Source organism: Elephas maximus, chromosome 8 (genome assembly GCF_024166365.1).
Source record: "Elephas maximus indicus isolate mEleMax1 chromosome 8, mEleMax1 primary haplotype, whole genome shotgun sequence".
Lineage (NCBI taxonomy): Eukaryota > Metazoa > Chordata > Mammalia > Proboscidea > Elephantidae > Elephas > Elephas maximus.
Window position 1 is genome coordinate 38,051,738 of NC_064826.1, and position 15,724 is coordinate 38,067,461.

The window sequence follows — 15,724 nt, forward strand, 5'->3', positions numbered from 1 at the left end:
ATTCTTCTATGGAAATGAGACAGAGCCTGAGTAATCACTAAAGGGTAGACTGAATTAGATTATGTTTTTATATAAAACACATGTATACTGAAAAGAAATTAAAATGTCATACTGAAACAATAGAATAACTACTTTAAAATTTTGGGGCGAAAAGAGAACATTGCCTATAATCTCATCTCTTTATAAGGTTTTTGGTGCCTCTATTGCAATACTTCTCTCTATAGCTCCTGGGACAGGGAAGGTTTGGAGACAGGAGCTAAAAGGTTCACTGATTATGAGATAAAATTGAAAGGGAGAAATTGGAGTCTTAGGAAATAATGGATGGTGGGTATGACGGTTAAGATTGTGTGTCAACTTGGCTGGGCCTTGATTCTCAGTGTTTTGGCAGTTGTATAACGTTATGATCACTTCCTTTTGAACTTTGATATATGATGTCCCCATGATGGAATCTGCTCAGTAGTACTGGCAGGGGGCGGGACCTGTGGCGGCTCACCGCCCCCTTAGCCTTCCTTTCTTCATCCTCCACTGCCTACTTCCTTCCTGCTTGCCTTGCCAAGGCTTTTGGCTTGTTCCGGATCCAGCAGCTCTCTTTTGTCCTGTGACCTCCAGCTCTTGGGACTTGAGCTAGCAGTTTACCTGTAGATCTTGGGATTCTTTGATCTTCACAGCCTGTAAGCAAGAATCCTGCTCCCTGACCTGCCAATTTTGGCTTCAGCAGCCCCTGCAGCTACATGATTCAGGAAACCTTGAGGTCTTGCCTGTCGATCTTGGGATTCGTGGACCTTCACAGCCTGTGAGCGGCAGCCCTGCTCTCCCACCTGTTGATCTTGGGTTCACCAGCCCCTGTGGCTGCGTGAATTGGGAGTGGCCTCTATCCTGATCCACTGACTTGGGATGTTCCAGGCTTTACGATTGCGTGAGCTATTTCCTTGGTATAAATCTCTTTCTATATATGTTTATACCCTTTACTGGTTTTGCTTCTGTAGAGAACCCAGCCTAAGACAGTGGGTAAATCCATTTTTAAAATTTAAAGCTCTGTGAATTTGTTGCCAAACATTTTTGCTCATCTTCTGAAAAACCGTGTCTAGCACGGCATAATCCAATAAGGTAACCACTAGCCAAATGTGACTACTAAAATTATAATTAAATAAAAAATTTAGTTCCTCAGTCACACTAGCCACATTTCAAGTGCCTAGTAACCGTATATGCCTAGTGGCTAATATATGGCACAGGCATAGAATACGTCCACTATTGCAAAAAGCTTTTTGTATTGCAATGGTTTAAAACATAAAAAATTCAACACGGTGTCGAACTCTTCAAAGGAAATGCACATTAAAATTGGAAAATTGGGCTGAAAGCCCAATTTTACTAGTTATTATTCCATAGGTACACTTTTGATTGAGAAATCAAGTCCCAATGACAGCCAATGGCCAGTAGGTCCAGGAAATTTTGGATATTTCATTCAATTTCTCAGTGTTGTACATAATTTTCAGAGCTAACAAGTTGTCAATGATAAGATTTACTTGGGTGCTGATATTAGCTTTTCCTAAAGTCAATTTAATTCACTATCTTGGATTGTTCAATTTAGCTCTACCTTTTTTTTTTTTTTTATGTTAAAGGTAGATCAACCGAGGTTTGACATACTTTTCTTCTAATTAATTTGGCTTTGTACAGTAGTTTTGATAATGTCTATACGGACTAGTATCTTTAGAAACTTTTGAAAGCACAGTCATTTAAGTAAACAAGTGGGCTGGGACCCGGGGACTCAGCCAAGAAAATGAATAAGACATAACCCTGCCCTTGTGAAGCTGGTAGTCAGTGAAGAAGACAGATAACAAGCAAGTAAACACATAATACAATTTCAAATGTGGAAGCATGTGGAAGTTCTCACTGTGGAACTGGCACTTTGAGGAGACACCTGAACATAGAGCAGGAGACAGTTTTGCAAAGATTTGGTAGCAATAAAGATGTGTGAAGGGTAAAAAAAAGTTATAATGGATTTATCTGCACATTTAATAGCTATCATGTATTATGTGGTTAATCTAGGTTAATCACTCCACCATCAGGGTTAGTAGATTAGCTACTAACCAAAAGGTCAGAATTTTGAATCCACCAACCGCTTTTTGGAAACCCTATGCGGGCAGTTCTACTCTGTCCTATAGGGTTGCTGTGAGCCGGAATCGACTCAGCGGCAATGGATTTAAATACAGTCAGTGGCCTATGTAAGGTATTGTACCAGCCCTGGGGGCATGGCACTACTGAGCAGTTTCTATTAACCAGGTGCAGCCCAACATCCTTCCTCAGGCATGGTAACATGCTGATTAAAAGATTAATGAGTTTGACTTACATTTTTGAGCCGATATTTTGGTAAATTTATCTAAAAGAGGGGTGTCAGATGTTTGGATAGGGGCGTAATTTCAGTGCTTGCCATAGGTGCCATTTTCTGTAGATACTCTGCTGGTCTTATTGGGTTAATAGAAACTTCTCAGTGCTGCCATGCATGCAGGGTTCAGCACCTACCATACCCACGTTACATCTCTGCTAGGTATTGTTATTCTTATTACTGTTTTAACAGATGAGAAGACTAGTGATTAGAGATGGTAAGTGACTTGCCCTGGACAGCATGGCCAATATATGAGGGAAATTGGACTTTAACATGAAAAGTCTGAACCCAGAACTGGGGTTCTGAACTGCTAAGTTACTGCTTCACCTTTGTAAGAAATCGTACATTTCCTTAAGCATTTGGTCATTGTTCTGATGATCCCGTTCAGGCAGGGCTTCCTTTGTTTTGCTTAGGAATGATTACACCCTAACATTAGATTTACACATATGAATCAGTAACATCCAGTCAATAAGAGTGAATATTTATTGATTAACAGGTTTTTCTTTTTTTGAGGGATGCCCATTCTCATTTCCCTAGATAGAGTAGGGTCTCTGTGATTGGTGAATCAACTACATCTGAGTTATCTGGGTGCTTGTTAAAGTGCAGATTCCTAGGCCCCACTCCAGAATCAGAATCTCTGACAACCTGGAATCTACTATTTTTACACCTTCCTGTTACTCAATGATTATTTCAAAATAAGATGTTAAAAAAAAAGTTCATTCAATCTGTCTAGAAAGGCAAAGAGCATTTTAAATACCAAAGTCATGAACATGCTATTTCCACTCCAGTTACTCATTTTATAGACGTGCACTCATGTTTCTGATATCTACAGAAAAGTGTGATAAAAGCACCAACAGGTGTGGGCCTGTGTAAATAAATTTTAGGGAGATAACAATAGCCATTCCTAGGAGATATCTTAGTTATCCAGTGCTACTATACCAGAAATACTGCAAGTGGACAGCTTTAACAAACAGAAGTTTATTCTCTCACAGTTTAGGAGGCTTGAAGTCCGAATTCAGGGTACCAGCTCTAGGGCAAGCCTTTCTCTCCTTGTTGGTTCTGGGGGAAGCTCTCTGTCATCAATCTTCCCCTGGTCTAGGAGCTTCTCAGCACAGGGTCCAAAGGATGCACATGCTCCTAGCTCTTTTTGCTTGGTGGTATGAGGTCCCCCAGTTTCTCTGCTCACTTCTCTCTCTTATATCTCAAAAGAGATTGACTCAAGATACAACCTAATCTTGTAGTTTGAGTCCTGCCTCATTAATAAAACTACCTCTAATCCTGCCTCATTAATATCACAGAGGTAAGATTTACAACACATAGGGAAATCACATCAGATGACAAAATGGTGGACAGTCACACAGTAGGGGGAATCATGGCCTAGCCAAGTTGACACACATTTTTGGAGGACACAATTCAATCCATAATGGCAGATACCACAAAAATATTAGGCATAAACATTAGCTTGCAGAAGCTGATCTACAGTTTATTTGTCCCTGTTGCAAAAAAGGATACTGGTGCCCAAAAGTTCTTGAAAAGGTAAAGAAGTGAAATATAAAACATAAAACCCTTTGCAAAGAAAATCAGCAGTAGGCTATAGGCTTCACTGTTCTGTTCCTCTGCAGGTTACTCCTGCACTTTGCCCCAGTTGTTGTCCTACAATGATGGGGTAGAGGTAACACACATCCCTTTTCTCCCTCAGGAAACTGATTACAAATCAAAATAATAGGTGGAAGAGTAGTGGAATTCAAATCTCCCAACTAGATGCAGCTGATTTTCTTGTTTTCTTTCCTTAGCCTTTGTCTAATCCGCCACTTGGCATGTGGGCACTCTCTGAGACTGGAAACAGGCATTTTTCTTACATAGTGACCCCCCCCCCCTTAACTAACTTCCACAGTCTTTTCATCTGTAATTCTGAGACTTCAAACTCAGCAATCATGTCTGAAGCAAAAATAACAAAGGAAGCTTAAATACAAAGGCCGATTCTCATCCTCCTTCAGTGGTACCACTGGCAAAACAGAGGGAAGGATCTGGAAATGAGCTTTCTTATGTGGGGAGAATTGAGCTTTGAAGGTTGTTCAGTTGCCAAAGCACTTGAATATCCTTCTTGTGGCTATTCTTATTACACTTGAAAACTACATTGACATATATATAATGTGTATGTATGTTATGTATATGTGAATGTAACCCTTAAGTCCTGGGTCTTCCCAAATCCCTCTTCCCTAATTGCTTATATACCTTAGGCACAGGTGGTTAAGGCTTAACTCACTCTGTTGGCACTTTATGTGTGGTTACATAAAGCAGTACTTGAGTCATCTGGGATTTGAGGAACATCCATGTTTTTATTACCTCCAGAGCAACCATCCCCTTGTGGTGTAGTAGTTAAAAGCTACAGCTGCCGACAAAAAGGTTAGCAGTTCGAAGCCACCAGGCGCTCCTTGGAAACCCTATGGGGCAGTTCTACTCTGTCATTTAGGGTCACTATGAGTTAAAATCAACTTGATGTCAATGGGTTTTATAGTAAATACCAGGTATATCAAGAATCTTACACTTTTGTGTGTAACCAGTGCAATGATTTTGGCGTAGTACCAGCACACTGTACAATGAAAGGTCTATGGTTGACTTGGTGGATTTTTAAAAAGTTTTGGTTCTACTTACACACGGTCAGAGCTGGGTATGCCACCTCTTATAAGTGTTCTGATCTTGGATATGTAGCCTACTTAAACCTCAGTGTTCTCATATATGAAATGGAGATAAATGTAGCTACTTCATGAGACGATGTTTAGAACTAAATTATTTAATCTGCAGACAACGTAGCGTTTGGCTCATAGTAAATCTTAAAAGGATTTTTGCCAAAATAAAGGAAATTAACTCTGGAGAGTTGGATGCACCATCTGGATCCAAATGTCCCTCTGAGTCATTTCTTAAAATATCCTTTTTGTTTCAAGCAAATACAGCGTCATTTTGAGCAACTGCTAAACAAAGGACTTTAGGTTTATCAATAACTAATCATATCGATTACTAACTGAAAGTTTGGCAGTTTGAACTCATCCAGGGGCACCTTAGAAGATAGGCCTGGCGATCTGCTTCTGAAAGGTCAAGCCTTGAAAACCTAATGGAGTGGTTCTACTCTGCACACATGGGATCCCCATGAACCGGGATCAACTCTACAGCCACTAACAACAATTGCTAACGATGCTGTTCAAGGTGTCCAAACAGCTCTTACATATTAAGAGATGTCTTGATTCAAGCATCTTTAATTTATAATTTTCCAATATGACACTGAAACTCAGCTTTCTAATTTTCTGAATATATAGTACAATTTAAAAAATTTAAGCAAAGAACTTTTGACAGTAGAGTAGGTAATATTTAGAAAATACAAGTCTATCAATAAATCAGCTCAGATACACTAACTGCTTCTCAGTTTACAGTCTGTACCCCTGATGTACTTGCAGGTATAAGAATATATATGGTAGAATTTCTAAGGGGAAATTTAACCTTTAAAAGCGGGTGCTTATCATGGGATTGGGAAGAGGACAAAACTGCAAAAAAAAAAAATTACAGGAAGTCCTTCACTATTTTGGTACACAAAGAATATAAATTGAAAGAATCATTTTGAGAGAAAGAAATATGGAATTAGAGCGGCCAATGTCACTGTCTTCAGAACCTGGATGACAAAACTATTTTAACAGCTGCCATCAGGCTCTCTTAGGCAGAATGCTTGTCTGGTATAAGAACATACTCTAAAAGGTCACCTTAAGAGGAAAGGTGAGGCCCTGAGAGTGTGATCTATAAGAAGATTGAATTGCTCTGAATAAGAAATAACAGAAATTTAGTGGTGAGGGAAAGCAGAGAAGGGAAGAGAGCAAAGGTAGTTGGAGGGATACAAGGGAAGAAAGAACCATGACAGGTGGCTGGAGCCATACAAGTTTTAAGTTGTTAGCATTTGCATTTATGTTTTCCCCAAATGTTTAATAAAGCCTGCTACATATCTAAATACCTTTTTTGCATCCTTTTCTCAGGAAGAAAAGGGGGCTGTAGTCCACACTCGTCAGTACAGAGGAAGGAGAAGAGTGGGGAGATGGAGGTCAGAAAAAAAATGAACTTGAGAGTGAGCCATAGTGGGAACTCTGAGCAGATCCAACTATAGAAAACAAGAGCTCAAGAAATTTGTGAAAATATCAAGGAGGGCATTATACTTCGCACAGGGTGGAGGACAAAAGACATAAAGTCAATTTGATTTAAATCTGAAAGGGCAGGATAAAGTCAGCCGGTCTTTGAATTACAATTTATCAGTAACCCAAGTGAAAAAATAGAAATAATAAACTAGAGTTACTGGTGTCAGTCAGGTAGGGTAGCTGTATTCTTACTGCTGTTATTTTCCTGTCCGCTTGTTTCAACAACTCTTGCCGAGTCTATACTGAAAATAGAGTAAGAGCTTCGAGTCTATTAAAATGTTACTTAATTTTTTTTCCGTGACGAAAGACAGCCATTGCTAAAACACTTCAGCTACTGGAAAAATGCCTTTTGTGGCATTAGATTCACCCACATGAGGACTTTCCTATTTTTATTTATTTAGTTAGTCATTTACTGTCAGATATTTATTGACTTCTAATCTATGCTGGCACATTACAATGACTATAAACCATTATCTTGTGACATCTCACCACTTAGTGATTAATTACAGAATACCACAAGCCATCAGTGCTCATCATCCAAGGACAATATATTTAATAAAATAGAAAAGCACATGCCCATCTTCTATTTTCAAATATACATCTATTTTTGTTCTTATTGTTAGAATATGTTTTACAATGATCTCCAAACCTTTGCAGTTTGTATGGATCACAACGATCTCTAAGCTTTGATAGTTTGTAGTGATCACAAGCATCTTTGTGGACTTCTGTGTGGCTTAAGACTTTTTCCCCAGTGTTTATGGCTTCACATTTTCCTCCAAGCCCAGAAGAGCTCTTGTAACGTGGGTGGTCTAGGTCCTTGCCAATCAAAGAATGAGGATTCTGTTGGGTCATCTCTAGTGGGAGTTTTGTTTTTTGCCTTTTTAATTGTTTTATTGTAGTAATATATATATATAACAAAACATTTGCCGGCTCTACATTTCTGACATATACAATTCAGTGACATGTTACATTTATCACGTTGTGTACCCATTACTACTACCACCTTCCAAATTATTCCACCTCCAGTGGAAGTTTTCCTGTTGAAAGAACTCCCATACTTACCTCTTAGCTTGTTTAAGGATATAAATAATCAAATATGACTTTGCTTAGCAAAAGAATTGACTGAGCAATTTAACAGGAGTGTTTTCCCAACATGATACTTTTAATGGGAAAAGCAAAGTTTTGATTGTCATTCACCAAATTCCCTTAGCCTCTTTATATGAAAATCACCTCACACATTTACTGACCACCTACTCTCCTGAAAACCAGTCTGCCTAGGAAGCTAGTAGGCAAGTGAAGAGACAAAGCAGGCAAGTTGTAAACCCAGGCTGAATGAGTACAGTGCTGTAAATGGGGGATTTTAGTGCTGTGGAAAAGAGAAGCAGGAACTCCATTCTATTTGGAAATCTGATTTTAAGCTGGGCCTTAGGGGATAAAAAAAAAATTCAGAATGGAGAGAAAAGATGAAAGCATATCCTGAGTTGAGGGAATGGTATGAATAAATTTACAATAATGTCCTGTCCTCCTCGTGAGAGCCGAGATCATGCCTGTCTTGTTTATCATGATCTTCAAGACTCTGAACAGTGCCTGGCACGTAGACAGCAATAAAAAAAAACAAACACACTTACCACGCACCACACACACACACACACACACCCATTGCCTTCAAATAGATTCCTACTCATAGTGGCCTTATAGGACTGTGTAAAACTGTCCCATGGGATTTCCAAGGCTGTAATCTTTATGGAAGCAGACTGTCACATCTTTCTCCCATGAAGTGGCTGGGGAATTCGAACAGCTGATCTTTGGTTAGCAGTTGAGCACTTTAACCACTGTGCTACCAGGATTCCTCACACTCATACATATAAATTGACCAGAAACTATATTCAGTAATCTGAAATTGATTCTGATCATATAATACTGTAAGGACAGGTGGCAGATATTTCATATGTATTTATCATGCACACACACACACACACATTTAGAATAACCTACCAAAGGTGTTTTTAAACTTTAGTAGAAGTAACATCCACAGAAGAAAAGTTTTGGTAAAGAATTCACAATTTTTTTTTGCAGGAGTATCCCAAAGGGAAGATTTGGATATTGTAGATTGATTAAAAAAAAAAAAAAAAGTTTTTTTTTTTTTTTTAATACACTTAATTTTCTAGAGGAAACCCTGGTGGTATAGTGGTTAAGTGCTACGGCTGCTAACCAAAAGGTTGGCAGTTCGAATCTGCCAGGTGCTCCTTGGAAATTCTGTGGGGCAGTTCTACTCCATCCTATAGGGTCACGATGAGTTGGAATCGACTCGACAGCAATAGGTTTGGTTTTTCTGGTTTTTAATTTTTTAGAAAAGTTTTGTATTTATAGAAAAACTGTGTAGGAAATACAGAACATTGTAATATACCCCCCTCTCCACTCTGCACACAATTTCTCCTATTATTAACATCTTGTATTATTAATAATCTATTATTGTACATTCATTACAATTGATGCATCAATATTGAGATGTTACTATTTACTGAAGTCCATAGTTTACTTTAGAATTCACTCTTTGTGCTATACAGTTCTATGGATTTTGTTTTGACAAGTGCATAATGCCATGTATCCACCGTTCGGTATCAGGCCCAATAATTAAGTTAAATAATTAAAATGACTTGTGCTTCACCTACTGATTAATTTTTTAAAGCACCCAAGTAATTCTAGATTTAGCTAAATTTTCCAGAGGAAAGGTTGCAGTTCTAAGCAATTGCAATAGACAGTAATTACTCAACAATTTTTTTTTTTTTTGGTTTCTTTCTGTGCAAAGCAGTGTTCTTAGTACTCGAGGTAGATGAATAAATAAAATGGATAAAAATTCCTGCTTTCGTGGAGTTTATATTCCAGTGGATGAAGGCAAACAACAAAAAAATACATATAATTTCAGATGGTGATAAGATGGCTATCCTGCTTTAGAATGGAGAGTGGTGAGTTAAGGTGGGTTTGAGATTTTATAAAAGTTGCTTAGACGTTTTAGCATTTATTCTTTAGAAGAGATTGACCAAAAATAGCAGCCAGCTTTCTCATTGTTTAACGTGATATTCTACTGCTCCAGGTAAGAGGGTCAACCCAGCTACATTACTAGACGGGATATAACTTAAAACTCATCTCGACTTACTCATCTAGGCTTAGATGAGGACTTTCACAACGAGCAAAACTATGTTCTAGATGTTGTACTGCCTCTTTTTACTCCTACCTTGTTCTCAAAGGAATGTCTAATATCTAAAGGGGTTAAGAACACTTGTTTTAGAGTGATCAAGCACTGATATTTTTAAAAAATCCATTCCTTCTGATAATTCACACAGCAAATAAAACAAGTATCTCTTGAGTGCTCTTCATGTACATGGGAGCAATCTTTTGTAGGATTCACAAAGCAAAGGAAGCAATAACTTTCTGCTTCCCATAATTACTGAAGGTAAATTGCTTAAAATTTCTCTAACCACTAATATAATTTTAAAACATTCTTGCAAACGTATTCTACTTGATGATTAAAAGATTGTTAATTAAAGGGTAATATATTGGTATGCCAAGGGGTGCTTTACGGTTCAATGACAATATTTTTGCTTCTTGGAAAATTCTTCTTTTGAATTTCTTTATTGTACTCAGAGCTTTTCTTTCCCAGTGCTGGTCCCACTATAACAGGGATGGAAAAATAGAAAAGAGGAAGGGAGCTAACATTTGGCACTCAGTATCCGTCAGACATTTTTCAGGGTTACTTAAATTCTAAAAGAATATTTTGAGACAGGTCTTTGAACCTCCATTTTGCAAATTAGGTAACTAGTATAATAAAAGTAGCTCTAAAGCACTTGGCTTCATGGAGAGTTGTTAATTAATTATGATGCTTCAGAAAATTTTGTAAATAAAACATAGCCAAATGTTAACACAACATGCCATAAGCCCTCCTGCCTAGAAAATTTGCCCACTGTGTCTTGGCTTGGCATTCTGGCTTTGAGATTGTCCCACTCTACCATCCTGACTTAATCAAGTTCATTGAAAGCTATTCCTGCCTAGCCAGGTGTTAGCAGCTGCTCCAGATTGGTGTTATCAGAAATTTATTGAACTCACACTCACTTCCATCACCCTTCAGATAACTCTGGCCCACAACCAGCCCTTGTGGCTGGACACCACTTGATAAATGTCCTCAAGATGACAAGAAGTCACTGATAGCTACTCTTTGATTGCAACTCTTCAGCCACTTGACAGCAGTGTGACCTGAGCTATGTATTACCAGCACGTTGAAAAGAAATGTCATGTGAAATGGTATCGGAAGCCTTACTGAAGTCTGGATGTATTATATCTATTGCTTCCCCTTTGTCAGCCTGTCAGAGAGAGAAATTAAAGTTACTTGGCTGGATCTGTTCTTCATAAAGGCATGTTGGTGACTACCACCGCTCTTATTTTGTTCATTTGCCAGTCAATGGATCATTTGTGTCTTCTCATAAGTTGAGGTTTTTGCATTTCAACTCATAAAGCATCCCTAACACCATATTCTAAAAAATCCACAGGCACTTTTAGATTGTCTTTCATTAGGTTCTATTCTGACTCTAAAAGATAAAGGAATACACCCTTAGAATCCAGGGAGTAGTAAAAATATTCCCTTTACCCATTCAAAGTGCTGTATTTCTGTTCACTTCAAACAAATAGCTACTGATCACTAGATGGGGGCTGTCTTTATGTTCCAGTTCTGACTGTAATATCTCAGTTCAAAGAAGTATTATTACTTCTAGGAGATCAGCCATCTTTGTGTGATGGGGAGAATGGAGTGTGTGCCTGTGCAGGAGTATATGTAAGTATGTGAGTGATGGTATAGAGGAAAGAGGGAGCCACACTTTTTCAAGGAAAGGTAAATTTTTTCCTACCCCCACCTCCTTGTTTCCTTCCCTTTAGTAAACTCATAGAAAAGTTACCTCTAAAATTTTCTTTTTCCCAATCGGCAAAATCCAATTTTTGGCTAGAGAACTGAATTCAATGCACTTGTATTTTAAAAGATCTGGTTTTACAAGGGTTCTATCATCTCCAGAGACGACACCCACAGTGACAATTCATCTCTTTCCCTGGCCCCATTTCCTGTATCTGGACACCAACTCTTTCAACGTGTTATTCAGTGTCCTTCTACTCCTGGTGAGGGTAATTAGACATTGCGTTTGATCCTGGTGCCATTCTTTTCCATCTTGTATAACTACATCTTGTATTACTACATCCTGTATTACTACATCCTGTATTTATTACTACATCCTGTAGGTAGTATTACATCTTGTTGTATTATATCTTGTTGTATTACATCTTGTATTTTACACCTTACTTCTGGGAAGAGGATAGAGCAGGGTCGATAAATACATGGCATAGAACAAAACAAGAGCATAGTGCATGTTTAAAGTCAGGGATGTGTGCGTCAGGGTTGTATCCTTTCACCATACTTGTTCAATACGTATGCTGGACAAATAGTCCAAGAAGCTAGACTATATGAAGAAGAGCAGGGCATCAGGGTTGGAGGAAGACTCATTAACAAACTGCGATGTGCAGATGACACAACTTTGCTTGCTGAAAGTGAGGAGGATTTGAAGCACTTACTGGTGAAGATCAAAGACTACAGCCTTTGGTATGGATTACCGATTACTGGACCAATAAGCAACATCATGATAAACGGAGAAAAGATTGAAGCTGTCAAGGATTTCATCTTACTTGGATCCACAATCAACACCATGCTGTTGTGTGAAAGCAGTCATAAAACCCCCAAAAACCAAACTAGTTGCTGACGAGTTGATTCCGACTCATAGCGACCCTAATGGACAGAGTAGAACTGCCCTACAGGGTTTCCAAGGAGCACCTGGTGGGTTCAAACTGCTGATCTTTTGTTTAGCACCCAAATTCTTAACCACTATGCCACCAGGGTTCCCAAAAGCAGTCATAGACAGTGTGTTAATGAATGAGCATAGCAGTGTTTCAATAAAACTTTATTTACCAAAATAGGCCACTGTCTGGATTAGGTCCATGCGCTGCAGTCTGTAGTTTGGAGACCCCATATTACAGATACTTACTAGCGATCCAGAGTTGCTGTCTAAAAAATGGAACCCACCTACTGCTCCTGGGCTAAAGGACTAGATGCTACCATGTTTCAGGGTTGACAATTTACCAATTGTTGATTTCTACCTGAGGAATTTATTTAACTTAGTTGAGTATCCTCTCCTCTGGTTATCTTGAAAATAGAGCCACTTTTGGACCAGGGAAAGCAACTTTGAGGCCCTACTCATTTTAATTCCCTTTGACTTTGTCAGTGGTATAGCTAGCATGGGAATTTTATATCTTCCTTTGTTCAAAGACCTGAAAAGAAATGGCTTGAAATATCTTAAAGTCATTGCCTTAGAATAAACCAAAAACCAAACCCAGTGCCATTGAGTTGATTCCGACTCATAGCAGCCCTATAGGACAGAGTAGAACTGCCCTTTAGAGTTTCCAAGAAGCACCTGGTGGATTCGAACTGCCAACACTTTGGTTAGCAGTTATAGCACTTAACCACTATGCCACCAGGGTTTCCTGCCTTAGAATAAAGAATTTTTTTTCTTTATTTTGTACTATTAAATATGGCAGTTCAATCATCAAAAGCTATTCCCTGTGGAATTTAAAAACAAACAAACAAACCTGTTACATTATAATGGGAAAGGATAAAATGGAATTCGACTACAGTCTACCAACCATCAACTATATCTCAATTATTTATGAGATTTAAAATGCATTAAAGTAGTTTAAGCTGTCCTATTCCTGATTCCTGTGGGCTTAATCCTTAGCCAAATGGATAACTGAAGAGACAGCAGATAAGGCTTTAAAAACTTAATGGGACATTTTAGGCAAAAGAGAGAGTGAGAGCAAGAAAGATTAATTTTTCTCAGAATATTGCTTGAGCAAAGATTATCTCTTATTGTCTTTCAGCAAGGATAATTAAACTTCTTAAGACTGTTAAATATTATTGTATAATGCACCTTTATATTTTAATAAGAAAACTTTCGTGGGTTAAATAGTAGAATGTTAACATGGTGCTCTCAGGAAGATTTTTAACAGAATTCATTCTCTTCTCTCAGGCTGGCACTAATCATTTATATGCTTTTTACTCTTAATTGATACCGCTACAAGCAAGATCATAACTATCCTCTTCTGAGACTACTACCCAGAAGAAAAAACAAAATACTTGATTTGATCCTTTCAAGCCAGGCATTATATGAAAAGACAAGAGATCAATTTTTATATTCACTCATTACTTTCAAACTCTCTTTAATGTAACTTTATCAATTTGGATGGTAAATCTCATTAATTTGCAGTTCATCACTTCACAATCTGCAGTAAGATGATATAGTTTAAAGATGATCTTTCCAATATTTATGGGAAAATAAAATTATTCATGCAGATAATTAATGCAAATAACTATTCAAAGCAAGCTGAAAATTCAACTGAAATTAAAGTCTAAACTCTTTGGTAGACTTCCAAGGTGCTCCCCACACTAGCCCAAACTTAACCTCTTCAGCTTCACGTGCCAACTCCATGCAGATGGAAATACAGCTAAAGCCAAAGGTCACCCTACATTTTCCTTTTCCTATGTCCTGCTTATGTTGTTCTCTGCTTTGGAAATGCCATTTTCTTCCTCCTCTAGTTCTAACTTTCAAAATTCTATTCCTCTTTCAAAGCCAAACTGAAATGCCACCAGCTTTATGAAACCTTCTCCAATACTACAGCCAAGATGAGCTTTAAATCAACATTTTGTGAAATGGCAGTGCAGCAGCATGTTAATCTCTGTAGGTGGCTGGGTCATTGACAGCAATGCCACAGATAGGTACAAACATCTGAATACTTCGTTATTCTTTTGTGTAATCATGCCTGAACATTTACATCTTGATATATTTTTTGATTACTTTCTTTTTATATATACTTTATCAGATTGTGGAAACCCTGGTGGTATAGTGGGTAAGTGCTATGGCTGCTAACCAAAAGGTCGGCAGTTCAAATCTACCAGGTGCTCCTTGGAAACTCTGTGGGGCAGTTCTACTCTGTCTTACAGGTTCGACATGAGTCGGAATCGACTTGATGGCAACAGGTTTTTTATCATATGGTTGGGTCATTGTATTAAATTTTTAAATTATGTGTGTAGGTAGATGATATTATTGATAAATTTTTGGTGTAGCCAAGGGAGCGTTACAAATACTTTTTATATAAAGAGTGTGTTGGGACTGATAGGGTTGAGGTCACCTGAAAGAGATTCTGGAAAGATTTGTTCCCCTTTCATTAATAGTATCATTCCAAAGAATGGTACTACCAGACATAAATTTGTCCAAGCCAGAAATATTGGCAATACCATAAATTCTCGGTCTCCCCTATCCAATCCATTGCTAAGACCTGTTGGCTCTGCCTTTGCTCTCTTCTCCAGGCCCACCACCACTGCTGCTGAAGCTCACCAGGGCCTCTTCCCCTGTGACCTAGATAATTTCAATTCTACCTAGTATCCAGGGGATGTTTTTAAAATGTGAATCTGATTATGTTATATTCCCATTCAAAATCCTTAGCTACTCCCTATTACTCACAGGATAAAATCTCAACTCTGCATGACAAACAAGACCCTTTGTGATCTGGCTCTATCCAGTATCATCTCCTCTTGCTCCCTCAGCTCTCACCTTGTACTTTCTACATCTGAGAAATCTGTACTGTGCTTTCTAACTCGCCTGGCTTGTGTTTCTCCATGACTTTGTACATGGTACTTCCTCCACCTTGGATGCTCACCTTCATCTGCCTGGAAACTTCTCCTAAAACATCCCTGACTTTTTCAGTAGCACTGTTTTTTTTTTTTAAAGGAACTGATTTTTTTTTTTTTTGTCTGCTTTCCCATGGAAAGTAAGCTCTTTTAGGACAGGAATTGTGTCTTCCCTCTATATATACTCAAACTTAGCAGAGTGCCTGACAATAAATATTTATTGACTAAACGAATGAACACACACATACATTTAGCTTTCATGAAATAACTTATATATGCTTGAAATAATCACTCATCCACTATGTTGTCTGAATGATCTTCCTTCTAATAACCCTGTTACTCAGTTAATTTTACCAAGTGGATCTTTTCTCATCTTGCTTTCTTAGAGTTTTA

The 15,724-nt window shown here is 38.2% G+C and overlaps 1 protein-coding gene across 3 annotated transcripts in view; it reads left to right on the forward strand.

Annotated features, from left to right (window-relative positions):
- Positions 1-573: 573 nt before the first annotated feature.
- IMMP2L (inner mitochondrial membrane peptidase subunit 2) overlaps positions 574-15,724 on the forward strand; it is a 142,393-nt gene continuing 127,242 nt past the window's right edge. For 2 of the 3 annotated variants that reach the window (XM_049894791.1, XM_049894790.1), the window contains exon 1: positions 678-932. The gene's annotated coding sequence lies outside the window, so the exon portion shown is untranslated. The other variant, XM_049894793.1, reaches the window with a different exon arrangement.